At 39.2% G+C, this 13,613-nt stretch overlaps 1 pseudogene; it reads right to left on the reverse strand.

Annotated features, from left to right (window-relative positions):
- Positions 1-1,647: 1,647 nt before the first annotated feature.
- Positions 1,648-5,630, reverse strand: LOC142172148 (uncharacterized; annotated as a pseudogene).
- Positions 5,631-13,613: the final 7,983 nt, after the last annotated feature.

The following is a 13,613-nucleotide window of genomic DNA, read 5'->3' on the forward strand; positions in this document are numbered from 1 at the left end:
GTTAAGCTACGAAAAATAGCCTGGGCAAAGAGTACCTCTACCTGGAAACTATGAGCTGGATCCCTCTAGGCGAAAAGGTTCTACTTGGGTTAAGCTACATAAAATAACTTGAGCGAAGAGTACTTCTACCCGGAAACTATGAGCTGGATCCACCTAGGCGAAAAGGTTCTACCTGGGTTAAGCTACGAAAAACAACTTGGGCGAAGAGTATATCTACCCGGAAACTATGAGCTGGATCCCCCTAGGAGAAAAGGTTCTACCTGAGTTAAGCAACGAAAAATAGCCTGGGCGAAGAGTACTTCTACCCGGAACTATGAGCTGAATCGCTCTAGGTGAAAATGTTCTACCTGGGTTAAGCTACGAAAAATAGCCTGGGCGAAGAGTACTTCTACCCGGAACTATGAGCTGAATCCCTCTAGGCGAAAAGGTTCTACCTGGGTTAAGCTACAAAAATAATCTATAATAGTGATGCATGCTGAAAATAAAAGAAAATAGAGATTTTGTGAAACTCACCTTTTGTGACATTTGTTCTTTAGGAAGCGCCATTCTGCACTGCTTTGTTCCTGCTACAAACAAAGAAAAATTGTGAGTTTTAAAAAGTGGTGGTCGGTTTGTGGCCTTGATGCCTTTGGTAGCTTGGCTTTGTGCCCATCTTCTTTTGATGATGATTTCAACCTGCCACTAGATGTTTCGTGAATACCACTTGCATTTCTGGCCCCGGAGAGCCTTTGACTTTTCAAACTTTTACATGACGGTTGGTCGCGTGGGACTTAACCTTTTCAACTTTATTTTGCCTTTGTGGCATCCACTTTCGACTTCTTTCCTCCACAACTTTCAATTTCAGAGCATTGGGGAACCTTTGGCTTTTCTAACTTTGCCAATATGGTTAGCCACTTGGGACTTAACCTATTCAACTTCATTTTGCCTTGTAGGCACTTTTAATTTGAATTTATCCTTTCAAAGCATCAGCCACCATTGCCAGTCGGGGTTGACTTGATGCCCCTCCCAAGGCTGGGTGCCTCTTGAATATTAGCTTGTATCAAACGAAAGCCCTATAAATCAGTCTTGCTATCCCTCATTTGCCTTAGTTTTGGAACAGAGTTAGACCGAAAGGGATTCAAAGAACACTATAAAAACAATAGCATTTAGCGACGGCTTCACATTTCGTCGCTACAGTTGTTTAGCGACGGATTCAAATTTGTCCCTAAAATGCTCGTAGCTAGGCTTATAGCGACGAAAAATACCGAATCGTCGCAGAATTAGCGACGACATATATCTATAGCAAAGTTTAGCGAGGGAAATAACCGTCACTATATTGCTTGTTTCTGTCGCTATTTTGACGCCTTTCGTCGCTGCAATACATAACAAAATACGTCGTTTGTTCTTATAGCGACGAAATCGTCCGTCGCTAAACGTGTTATAGCTAATTCTCCATGCTTTTTGCAATAAAAACCTTTTGTCGCCGATTCGTCGCAAGATTTAATTTTACGCGATAATTTTAGCTACGGAAAGTATCTGTCGCTAATTTATTTTTAATATATCGTTGATTTTTTAAAATTCTTTTTATTTATTATTTTAAATGTACTATGTTCAAGCATATTACATAAAAGCTATTAAATACACTTAATAAAAACTCACTGATATTAATATAAATTAACAATATATTCAACAAGGTCCAAAATATATAGCATAATGCATATAACAGTATCGTTAAGTACAAAAAATCCACAAGGACTAACAATAAAGTCCAAACAAAGTAGGCTAACTATGCAAGGCTGGAGAGTTACGGTCATCATCAGAACCCAATGCATGAACCTCATCAGTGTTAGCAACAGTAGAAGATGTAGGAACTGTAGGTGCCACATCTAATGGGTGGTTGGTAAGATCAGTATTTGGCTGATGCGAGGGTAAGGAAACTAATTCGCGTACCCGCTCAACGATTACAGGAATTATATGATCTGTTAGTACAGGAATCAATCGCATCACTAAACCATCCAGATTCCCTGTCGGTGTTGATTGAGCATTTGGAGGTGTTGCTGACGATGTAGCATCAGATCCAAAAGAGCCATGAAGATTTGGCCCGTTGTAGCATTTTGATTGAGATCCAAGACCATATACTCTTCTTTTCTTTTCTCATCCCGCGGCTTGATAATATGTTTTACACTGATATTTTCTGATATTTTGTTGTACTATCTTCTGATATTTTTCCTATAGAAGAGTTAATAATTAGTGAAATAAAAAGACTAAATAATATTGAGCATTCAATTTACAAAATGAAAAAATATATGAAAGTAAAGTCAATAAAATTATTGAAAAAGTTATCTTACATGTACGATTCGGGATTTCTCAGCAACAAAAGATTTTCCATCATTACCATGTGTATGGACGTGCAAATGCAACTCACATGGTGTTGGATCTCGACCCTTTTTAACAGCCTATACAAAAGTTATTCAATTAAGAAGATAGAGCAACAAAAACAAATGCTCAAAACTGATATGCATATTGTTGAAACACCAAGAAAACCAGCCCCTTTAAAACCCACAGCTCATGCTGGTCTACAGAGCTAGATTCTGATTCATCAGAATCAAATTGTGACTAGTTAGAGTAGTATTCTGATTTATTAGTTCAATTTTGCAGCTAGATTTAGAAGATGAAGTAGATGTGAATCAAGGGGAGTTCAAACTAGATTGCCTCAAACACATTCCAGTAGAACAACATATTCAAAAAGGTAAAGATTCAAAAATAACAATACAGTATACCATCCCAGCACTTTCAGCAGTATACTGCTGAAAGAAAAAAGCTAGTAAGTATTACCTTTGAACCTCAATAAAGGGAACCTTAATGATTATTTCAGACAATACAAATCCAGAGAACAACATATTCAAAAAGGTAAAGATTATGTGAAGACTGAACAATATATTCACCTAGCATTGCATCCCATAGACTTATAAAAATAATAAGTTCCAATGTTGCATACTTACTATAAAGGGTAGCCTAGCACATGAAGCTAAACAAGTGTAAAACATTTGCCTGAAACTTATATATGGGCAGAAGCAGATTTCAGAATGTATAAAGAGGAAGAGTATAGGATTTCCATTTGAAAAACGGTTACATAAATGTAACTCGCCGTGACTACAGTAATCCCACTTCAGAAAGTCCTATGCATCCCACTAATAATTCCATCCCAGTTTTTTCTAACAATAACAAGCACCAAACAGTATACCATCCCAACACTTTCAGCAGTACACCGTCAATCTAATACTGAAGCACAAGTCCTATGCATCACACTAATACACTCTTTGCAGTCTTTAATACCATATGTATTATCTAGCTACTCGTGGCCTAAGTTGTTCATCCAAGCATGTGCTAAGTTACAAATAACTTAATTACTAACTCTCAAGGACATGAATCCTAAAAGAGAATGTAAGAAGGACAGCATGCAACTGGAGCATCAGTTTAAGCAAAACCAATACAGACTAATTTCTCCAACTCCAAAGGAACTTAGGCTACCTAAATCATGAATCATTATAATCCATAACTAGCATCTCAACAGAATCCACGGTTTTGCAAGGAATCAAGTCACAATACAATCATTCAACAATTTACAAAAACGTCAGTTAACAAGTTCCACAACAAGAAGATCATCCCAATTCTTAACCACCATAACCCGACAACACAAATGAAATGAAGTGTGCATTACTAACAAGAACAAATGCTCTAGTCACCAAGAAACTAGTACAAAATTATCAGCAAAAGTTTCCTACGACAGAGTGGTGCAGGTGAGCTTATGTCATGAATTCTTAGGTGAGCCTTCACTACTCTATCTAACTTAATTACGGCTCAGTTTCAGAAAATATAGAATGACTACGCTTTTGTTAGATACTAATATTAAACAAGAGTTTACCATGAAAGTTTATGTAAAAGTGAAAAGGTGACAAAGTAAGAAATATAGTTTCTGCTTTTGGAAAGAAGTGCAAGTGATCTGGATAGATGAAAAAGAAAAATAGAATATAGGTCAAGTAAGTAGACATGGACGGCGTAAAAAAGATCATAAGATATTATCATCCAAGAAAATAGATTAGCCTATAGCTAGGTCACCAAGAAAGATGGCACTCTTGTAAATAGAAAGCTCAACAGCTAGCAAGAAAGAAATCAACACCTAAAATCCATTTATCCAACCGCTAACTACAATTTAGGCACACATTGACAACCCAAATTTTTCGAAAAGAAATTCTCAAACAATAATTTCAAGCACAGTATATTAAAAACAGAACAATAGACAATCCACAACTCATAACTTACCGAACTTAAATAAGATTTTCAGATTCGAATTAGTGCAAACTTAAATGAGATTTTCAGATATTTTATATCCACTTACAAGTCTCTTGCGATGCTCTCCAACACTGATAGAGCCACCTGTGTGAGTCCCAGTGGCAACTCTGCTCCCAGCACAACGATTGTTTTGCATTTATTTCTGACTTTTTAACACACTTAGGATCTTTCTAAAGTCTAAACCAACTTTCCCACACATTATTTGGAATAGTGTCCGGCTGCACATAAAATATTCTGCTAAAGACAATATCAGAAAGACACTATTAAATTGATACAAAGAGACATAACACAATATAAAAAATACCTGATCTATCCAATGCTTGAACTACTCACTGAATTGTTGAATTTGATAACCTTTTTAGACCAAAATACAACGATCTTGGCTCCAATTAATTCTGAATTTAGACAGATTAATCAGGTAACACTATTAAGTTGATAATAAATATTATTCTACTGCTACAAAAAAAGAGTCAGACTAATGTAAAAAGAGGCACAACACAACGTAAGCTAGAAGAGTATTATACCATTTAAATTACTACAAACGTGGTATTCGATTTGATTCTCTATAAATTATACTACAAAATAGATATATGACTTATAACATACCACACAGATTAATAGAAAAACAAAACTCCATAAAAATATAGTAATGCATTTTTATCAACACACTAGCCATCATCTGTTTCTTCTTCAAACTCTTCCTCATCATCCTCCTCATTTTCATCCTCCGTTTCATACTCGTCTTCTGAAGATTGTTCTTCAAACCCTTGATGCTCTATCAATAGTCTATCATCAATGGGTTTAACCATTTTAATTACATTCCCATTTGGATCATGTAAGATTATATTCTCATCAATGGTGAAATTCATATCTATCAAATGGACTTTAACATCTTCAACTTGGAATGGAAGATTCGATTCTAGAGTTGATGTTATTGCCTCATCAGGAAGTTCAATAAAATCCCGAGGTTTAACTTTCAAAACAGCTATCCAATCATCATTGTCCTTTTTTGTGCTAGGATAAGGCACATAACACACTTGAGTTGCTTGCATCGCAAGAATAAAAGGTTCGTACTTTCTAAAACGACGGCGATGGTTCACATCGACTAATTTGTATTGGTTATGATCCTTGACACCAACATTCACAGTTGGATCAAACCATTCACACTTGAATAACACAGTTTGATTTAAAGGTTTTTTGCGGTATTCCAATTGTATAATCTCTTGTATCCGTCCATAATAGTCACCAACATTTGGATCCGAGATAAAAACTCTACATTGTTGATGTTTCACTACCATGACATTCCGTGTGAAATTTGTATCCGTTAACAAAATACACCGGATAACATTTTGCGCTTATTAATGGTCCATGAGCAAGACTACGCAAGAATTGGTTCTCAATGTGATTGCATCGAACCTATTTCATAAAAATTATAAGACTTAGTTAAATATAACAAGCCAATTCAAGTATATAATTGCTTAAAAGATAATGATTTTTATAGTCTAACATATTCCTTGAACCATATGACAAAATACGTTTCGAGACTCTGATTTATTTGATCTTGAGATAAATTGGGAAATTCTTCTTGCAACCGTTGTATGTACATACTTCATTGCAACAAAATAAGTTAAATACAGACTCAAAATATATGGATATATTTATTATTATTAAAAATGATGCCTTACAAACGGCTCAACCTCTACACAATTTAGTAGAATATAAGTTTGGACTGCCTTGATTTCTTCGAGGGACAAAGTTCTCTCTTTTCCTTCTCCCCATAGTCGGCCTGGACGGGTGAATACTGATAAATTTCCTTCAATATCTTCCATAACACCACCATCATCATTACGGGCCACATTATGATTACGTGTCATGATATGAGGTTCAAAATAATAAGAAAATAATTGTGTTGATTCCATCTTCAAGTATGCTTCACAAATTGAACCCTCGACACTAGCTTTATTCCTTATTATTTTTTTAAGAGTTCGAAGGTGCCTATAAAAGTAAATGAATAGACCATTAAATCCATAAAGTCATGTTTAGCATACTTGTCATAATAAGAGCATAAAAAGTTCATAACTTCTCAAAAGGATACATCCATCTATATTGTACAGGTCCAACAATCCTTGCTTCATATGGCAGGTGTACATACACATGTTCCATTGAGTTAAAGAATCCAGGAGAAAATATAAGCTCTAACTTACACAAGATCTGTGGGATGTCTGCCTCTAATCTCTCCATGTTCACCACTCGAAGAACAGTTGAGGTGAGATTCTTAAAAAATAAGCTCAATTCCGTAAGTGTTTGCCACACTTTACTAGGAAGTAGCTCACGAAAGGCAATAGGCATTAATCATTGCATGAACACATGGCAATCATGACTTTTCATACCAAATAATTTATACTTGTCTGTGTCTAGACATCGACTCAAATTCGAAACATACACATCTGGAAACTTCACATTTTCCAACCAATTGAACAAGGCAATTTTTTGATTCTTCTTTATTGTATATGCAGCTTTGGGATAGCTTCCATCAATAGGATTCTTTGCCAATTGTCGTCGATCGCAATAATTTACCATATCTTTATGTGCCTTTGGATTGTCTTTTATTTTTTCATCAACATTAAGAACTGTGTTAAATACATTATCAAAGACATTCTTCTCAATATGCATGGCATCGAGATTATGTCGGATCATGTTAGAGCTCCAATAAGGCAAATCCCAAAAGATGCTTCTCTTTTTCCATCCACAACACCTAGAAATTCTCCCATTAACTTCTTCTGCATCTAGCTCAGTAACTTTTCTCAGTCCCAACTCTCAAATTTGGTTCAAGATTTCCTCTCCTGTTCTAAGGGGTGGTGGTAGCCTTCTGACAGTCTGACCTTTATGAAAGTTTTTACGATCTCTCCTAAACAGATGATTTTGGTCAAGAAACATTCTATGACTGTCAAACCAAGTTGTTTTCCCACCATGACGTAATCTAAAGGATTGTGCTTCCTCCATACAATAAGGACATGCTAAGTTACTGGCAGTACTCCATCCAGATAGCATAGAATATGCTGGAAAGTCATTGATTGTCCACATCAATGCGGCCCTTAATTGAAAATTTTATTTTTTTGAGATGTCAAATGCATCTACACCTGTATCCCACAACAAGGTCAATTCCTTTATTAAAGGTTGTATATAAACATCAATTTTTTGTTTAGGGTTGTTTGGCTCTGGAACAATGATAGTTAAGAATATGTACGCCTCTTTCATACACATTCCTGGAGGTAAATTGTATGGAGTGACAATCACTAGCCATGAAGAGTATTTCCTCCCTAAATGACCAAAGGGCTGAAAAACATCAGTACATAATCCCAAAATCACATTTCTTTCTTCAGCAGCAAAAAAGGGATGCGTTTCGTTGAAGTGCTTCCAAGCCTTAGAGTCGGATGGATGACACATTACGCCCTCCTCTTATATGTGCTCATGATGCCATCTCATATCAGCGGTTGTAGCATGAGATGCATATAATCTCCGCAATCTAGGAATCAAAGGAAAATAATATATTTTTTTTATAAGGGATTAATTTCCTCTTACGAGAACCGACACGGTGTTTGTACCTCTGGTGGCCACAAAACTTGCAAGATGTGAGGTCCTCATCTTCACCCCAATACAACATACATCCAGAATTACAACAATCAATCTTTTCAACTGGCAAACCCAAGATACGCACTAGGTTCTTGGTCTCGTAATAGTTATCAAGCATTGTGTTATCTTCTGGTAAAGCCTCTTTCAACAATTGCATCATTTGGTTATAACCTCTTGTGATAAAATATTTTTCATTTTAATATTTAGCATCCTGGAAACTACTGTGAGTTGAGAGAGCGAAGAACCAGGGTATAATTTTGCATCAGTGGCCCATAGCAAATCATAAAACCTTTGGCACTCAAGATTTGGCTCATCATCCATTGAAGGATTAGGCTCCACCTCCATTGAAGGATTAGGCTCTGCCTCCATTGAAGGTTCATAAGAATGAGATGACTCAGGTTTAGTATTATTATAAGACTTCCAGCTCAAACCATGGCCAAAATTGGGTCCAGCTGCATCCAAGACCATTTGTCGATATGGATTCTCATATCCCGATTCAGGTTGAGCGCCACCATGCAAATCACCACTAGAAGACATCTCACCGATCACATCTTTTTCTCCTTGATACTTCCAAAGAAAATAGTTCTTAACAAATCCATATCGATAAAGGTGCAATTTAATAGTTTCAACATCCATGTATTTAATGTTGTGATATTTTTTACATGGACATCTAACATTGTCACCACTCATGTGATTGCGCTGAGAACAAGCAAACTGGAGAAACTTGTTCACACCAGTTATGAAACTTGAATTAATACACCTCGGCCATCCAACCTTTTGTACATCCAATCACGCTCTAGATTGTCCATGTTGATATTTAATATTATAATAAACAAGACCTTAGAGTTCTTTATTTAATAAGACTCAATTAACACTTTGGCTACAACAACAACAATAACGACCCAGTAAAATCCCACAAAGTGGGGTTTGGGGAGGGTAGTGTGTACGCAGACCTTATCCCTACCCCGATAGGATAGAGAGGCTGTTTCGGATAGACCCTCGGCAAATTTATAAAGCTTTTATAACAAGAAAATTGAATATAAGCCAGAAGTAATCCCAAAGATATCCATATGGTATACTCACTCTCTCTGTATTCCCTGTCACCAATAAATCCTGGATTTATGGCACTGCCATCATCCTTGTTCAACTGCGAAAGAAGGTGGTCAAGTAAGATATTAAAAATTAGCAACACTACAGCTTGTAGGAATTTAGATGACAAGCTAACATAACGTTATGAATCCGGTAGATGTCAAGAAAACATTAAACAATACAGTCAACATGTACAGGACTTTTGTGAAAGCCCTCAACTCTTGTTTTTCCAGAATAAGATCAATAAGGGAGTCACAACAGCTGAACTCTGCTATAAGATGCAATTTTCTTTTCTTTTTTATCAAGTAAAAGTGCACTACAAGAAGATGTGGTAACAATGTATCACTTATGGAAGGTCAGCACAAACTTCTGGGAGAATTTTCTAACTTCAACCGCATTTCTATTAAGGAAATGAGACAAAGACCAAATGTTGTACACTACCAACTCTTAAAAATATTACTTTTTAGATACCAAACTGAACAAATTTCTATAAAGGAATTGATCGCATTGGCACGTCCCATGTTGGAAATTGATGTTCCAAAGTCAAAAGAGCTCAAAAGCAGTTCTCCTAAGAAAGGGGAATACATTTTGAGGAGGGAAATCTAACAATAGTTGGTCTCACATGGGCAAGACAGTCAAGTCAGAAATTTTATCCTTCTTAACTATCTCAAATTAAAAAAATGATCTTGTTCTTTACTAAGTTTGCAGTGAACTCAGGCATCCAGCACTACAGATTTGCAGAAATCATTGCTACATGGGAGAAGATTGTGAGGTCCTACATCCTAGTCAGATGGCAATGTAGACCAAAGGAAGTACTAATAATCCAGAGAAGCTTGAACATTCTAGAGAACAGTGTGATGACTCGCCATGTCATCATGCCACATAAGCGCCATTTGGCATATATTAATGCCATGTGGAAGCTTACATAGGAGGAATGCTTGCATTTGTGAGAAGATTCTAGAGAAGTATGGACATTTCTTTTGGAAGATCCTAGATGTTTATGGATTTGCTAGGAAAGTCCTTGGAATCTTCTAGGCTTGTAGAGAATTCTAGAGAAAGCCCTTATCTTGTAAATATTAAGGACTTGTGTAACAATTAATATTTGCACACTAGCCCCTAGGAGACTAGTATATAAAGGAGGCCATTCATTTGTAATTCATCAAGCAAACAATTCAAGTTCTCTCTAATATAAAGCTTCCATTAACAATTCTCTTGTATTTCTTTCTACCATTCTCTTAGCGATCTTGAGTGTAGTAAGGCTAACTTGGCATAACAAGAACGTGAGCAAATTGTCAAGTGCCGCACGTGTACTTAGTTAATTACTAAGGACGTGACAACGTGGTATCAGAGCAAAGGTTGCGACTAAGGGAATGGCGAACGACGGAGAAATTAACGCTGCCAACACTCAAGCCAACGTCATCCAGGATGCTGCTGGTAAGAGCAACCGTAACAAAAATAGAAATGCCACCAACAAGGGCTATGAGGTGCCACCTGAGGTTGTGTCAAACGAAGGGCTTACATCCCAAGAACCATCTGCCACTGAGGCGAGTGAGGATAAAGTGGAGGTCCTGCCTGAGGACGTCTCGCTCGATAAAGAGTGGGTGATGAAGATGAACGCGGGGATGGACGCCGTGGAGATCTTTGGCCAATGCTTGGGGAAGGTGGAAGGCACCCTTAGTGTTCTTGAGGGGCACACTCTTGAAGAGATTGAGAGCATCCGAAATGACTTGGAGGGACGTACACAGACCGAGATGGAACTAAGGCAAACTATCACTGCCTTAGAGTGCAGACTCATGGAGGCTTTGAGTACTATCGATGCTATGAAGGCAAAGATAGAGTCACTCGAGGAGCATGTTAGTGCTGGCATGACCGAGGCAGCTAGCAATGTTGTGGTGACGAGAGAGGCCAAGATCGAGGCTCCCAAATCCCCGGAATTCAGAGGTGTTCGTGATGCGCAAGAAGTGGAAAACTTCCTTTGGCACTTGGAGAACTACTTCAAGCACGGCAAAGTGAAGGACGACGAGGCCATGATCAACACTGCGGTGTTGTACCTCTCAGAGACTGCCATGCTATGGTGGAGAAGGAAGATGGCCGACGTGGATAAAGGTATGTGTACTATTAGCACGTGGGATCAGTTCAAAGCCGAGTTCAAGCGACAGTTCTTTCCAAACAATGTCTTGTACGAGGCAAGGCGCAAACTTAGGGAGTTGAAGCAAACAGGGAGCATACGTGTCTATGTCAAGGAATTCACTACCCTTATGCTTCAAATCCCCAACTTGACCAATGATGACTTGTTGTTCCACTTGTTGGACGGGTTGCAAAATTGGGCTAAGCAGGAGTTACAACGCCGGCAAGTCGCAAATATAGACCAAGCCATAGTGGAGGCCGAATCATTGATGGATTTCAGGCATGACAAACACGACAAAGGGAAAGTCAAAGAATCAAAGTTTAACAATGTCAAAAGTGGGGGAGACTGTGGCAAAGGCAAGGAGATACAACAACAATACTACAAGACTCAAGATTCCAAAAAGCTGAGTGGCCGTCAGGGGTACGCCGAGAAGAAAGCGCAGGCCGAGAAAAAGGGATGTTACATATGCGGAGGGTCTCACAGCTTCAGGAATTGTCCCGACCTAAAGAGCCTTAGCGCCATGGTCCGTGAACGGAAGGAGCAGCCGCAAGGAGAGAGTTCGGGAACCGCACAGTTAGGTATGATCGGATTATGCGGTGCTGTCACAAAGCAATCTATCCAACCTACCGAGAATGGAAACCAGTACGTGGATCTCACCATCAACAACAAGCCTGCTCGTGCAATGGTGGATACTGGAGCAACTCATAATTTCGTGACTGAGGCTGCCGCAAAAAGACTAGAATTGAAGCTTGCTCCAACCAACTCCTGCGTCAAGACCGTGAATGCCGAGGTACAAAATGCTCGTGGGGTAGCTAATGGAGTTGGTGTCAAATTGGGAACTTGGAAAGGTATGACAAACTTTACCGTAACCGCTATGGATATCTTTGACATCATATTGGGACAAGAGTTCTTTAGACATTGTCATACTTTGATCGATCCCTACCTCCAACATCTCTTGGTTATGGAGCGAAAGGGAGCTTGCATGGTACCTACAGTGTCTATGCCACACGGACAGAGCCAAGAACAACTCTCAGCTATGCAGGTTATAAAGGGGATCAAGAAGGGGGAGCCGACGTTCGTGGCAACCATCGCAAGTCTGGAGGAAGACAAGAGTTTTCAAGAGACACTACCACCTTGCATAGAGAAGTTGCTTGAGGAAAATAAAGATGTCATGCCCGAGGAGTTGCCTAAGCACTTGCCGCCTAGGCGAGAGGTGGATCACAAGATTGAGTTGGAGCTAGGGGCTAAGCCACCCGCATTTGCCCCATATTGTATGGCACCGCCCGAGCTAGAGGAGCTTAGGAAACAATTGAAAGAGTTGCTAGATGCTGGTCACATTCACCCATCAAAGGCACCTTTCGGCGCACCAGTATTGTTCCAGAAGAAGAAGGATGGATCACTACGCTTGTGCATAGACTACCGAGCACTTAATAAGGTCACGGTGAAGAATAAGTACCCAATCCCGCTCATTGCTGACTTATTCGATAGACTTGGGCAAGCCAAGTATTTTACCAAGGTGGATCTTCGCAAGGGCTACTACCAGGTTCGCATTGCATAGGGGGATGAGCCAAAGACACATGTGTGATGAGATATGGAGCCTTTGAGTGGTTGGTGATGCCTTTCGGCTTAACCAATGCACCTGCCACATTTTGCACCCTTATGAATAAGATTTTCCATCCCTACCTTGATCAGTTCGTGGTAGTCTACCTAGACAACATAGTCATCTACAGCAAAACCTTGGAAGAGCACATGAAGCACTTAAGGAAGGTTTTCCAAGTCTTGCGGGAGAACGGGCTATACATCAAGAGGGAGAAATGCGAGTTTGCACAATCAAAGGTGCACTTCTTAGGCCATGTTATTAGCAATGGCGAGCTACGCTTGGACGAGGCTAAGGTACGTGCTATCGAGGAGTGGGAGGCACCTATAAAGGTAACTGAGTTGAGATCCTTCCTTGGCCTTGTTAACTACTATCGTCGGTTCATCTGTGGCTACTCAGCAAAGGCCGCACCATTGACTGAGTTGCTAAAGAAGAACAAGCCATGGGTTTGGACGGAGCATTGTCAAAGGGCGTTTGAAGACCTCAAGGCAGCTGTAACAGAGGAGCCAGTCTTGGCATTACCTGACTTTGCCAAGACATTTGAGGTGCATACAGATGCCTCAGATTTTGCCATTGGGGGTGTCTTGATGCAGGATAAGCATCCCATAGCATTTGAGAGTCGCAAGTTAAATGAGACGGAGCGGCGTTACACAGTGCAAGAGAAGGAGATGACTGCTATTGTGCATTGCCTTCGTACATGGCGACATTATTTGCTTGGGTCGAGGTTCGTGGTCAAGACCGATAATGTAGCTACTAGCTACTTTCAGACGCAGAAGAAGCTCACCCCAAAACAGGCTCGGTGGCAGGATTTCTTGGCCGAATTTGATTATGTAC

Source organism: Nicotiana tabacum, chromosome 17 (genome assembly GCF_000715075.1).
Source record: "Nicotiana tabacum cultivar K326 chromosome 17, ASM71507v2, whole genome shotgun sequence".
In the NCBI taxonomy this organism is placed as follows: Eukaryota; Viridiplantae; Streptophyta; class Magnoliopsida; order Solanales; family Solanaceae; genus Nicotiana; species Nicotiana tabacum.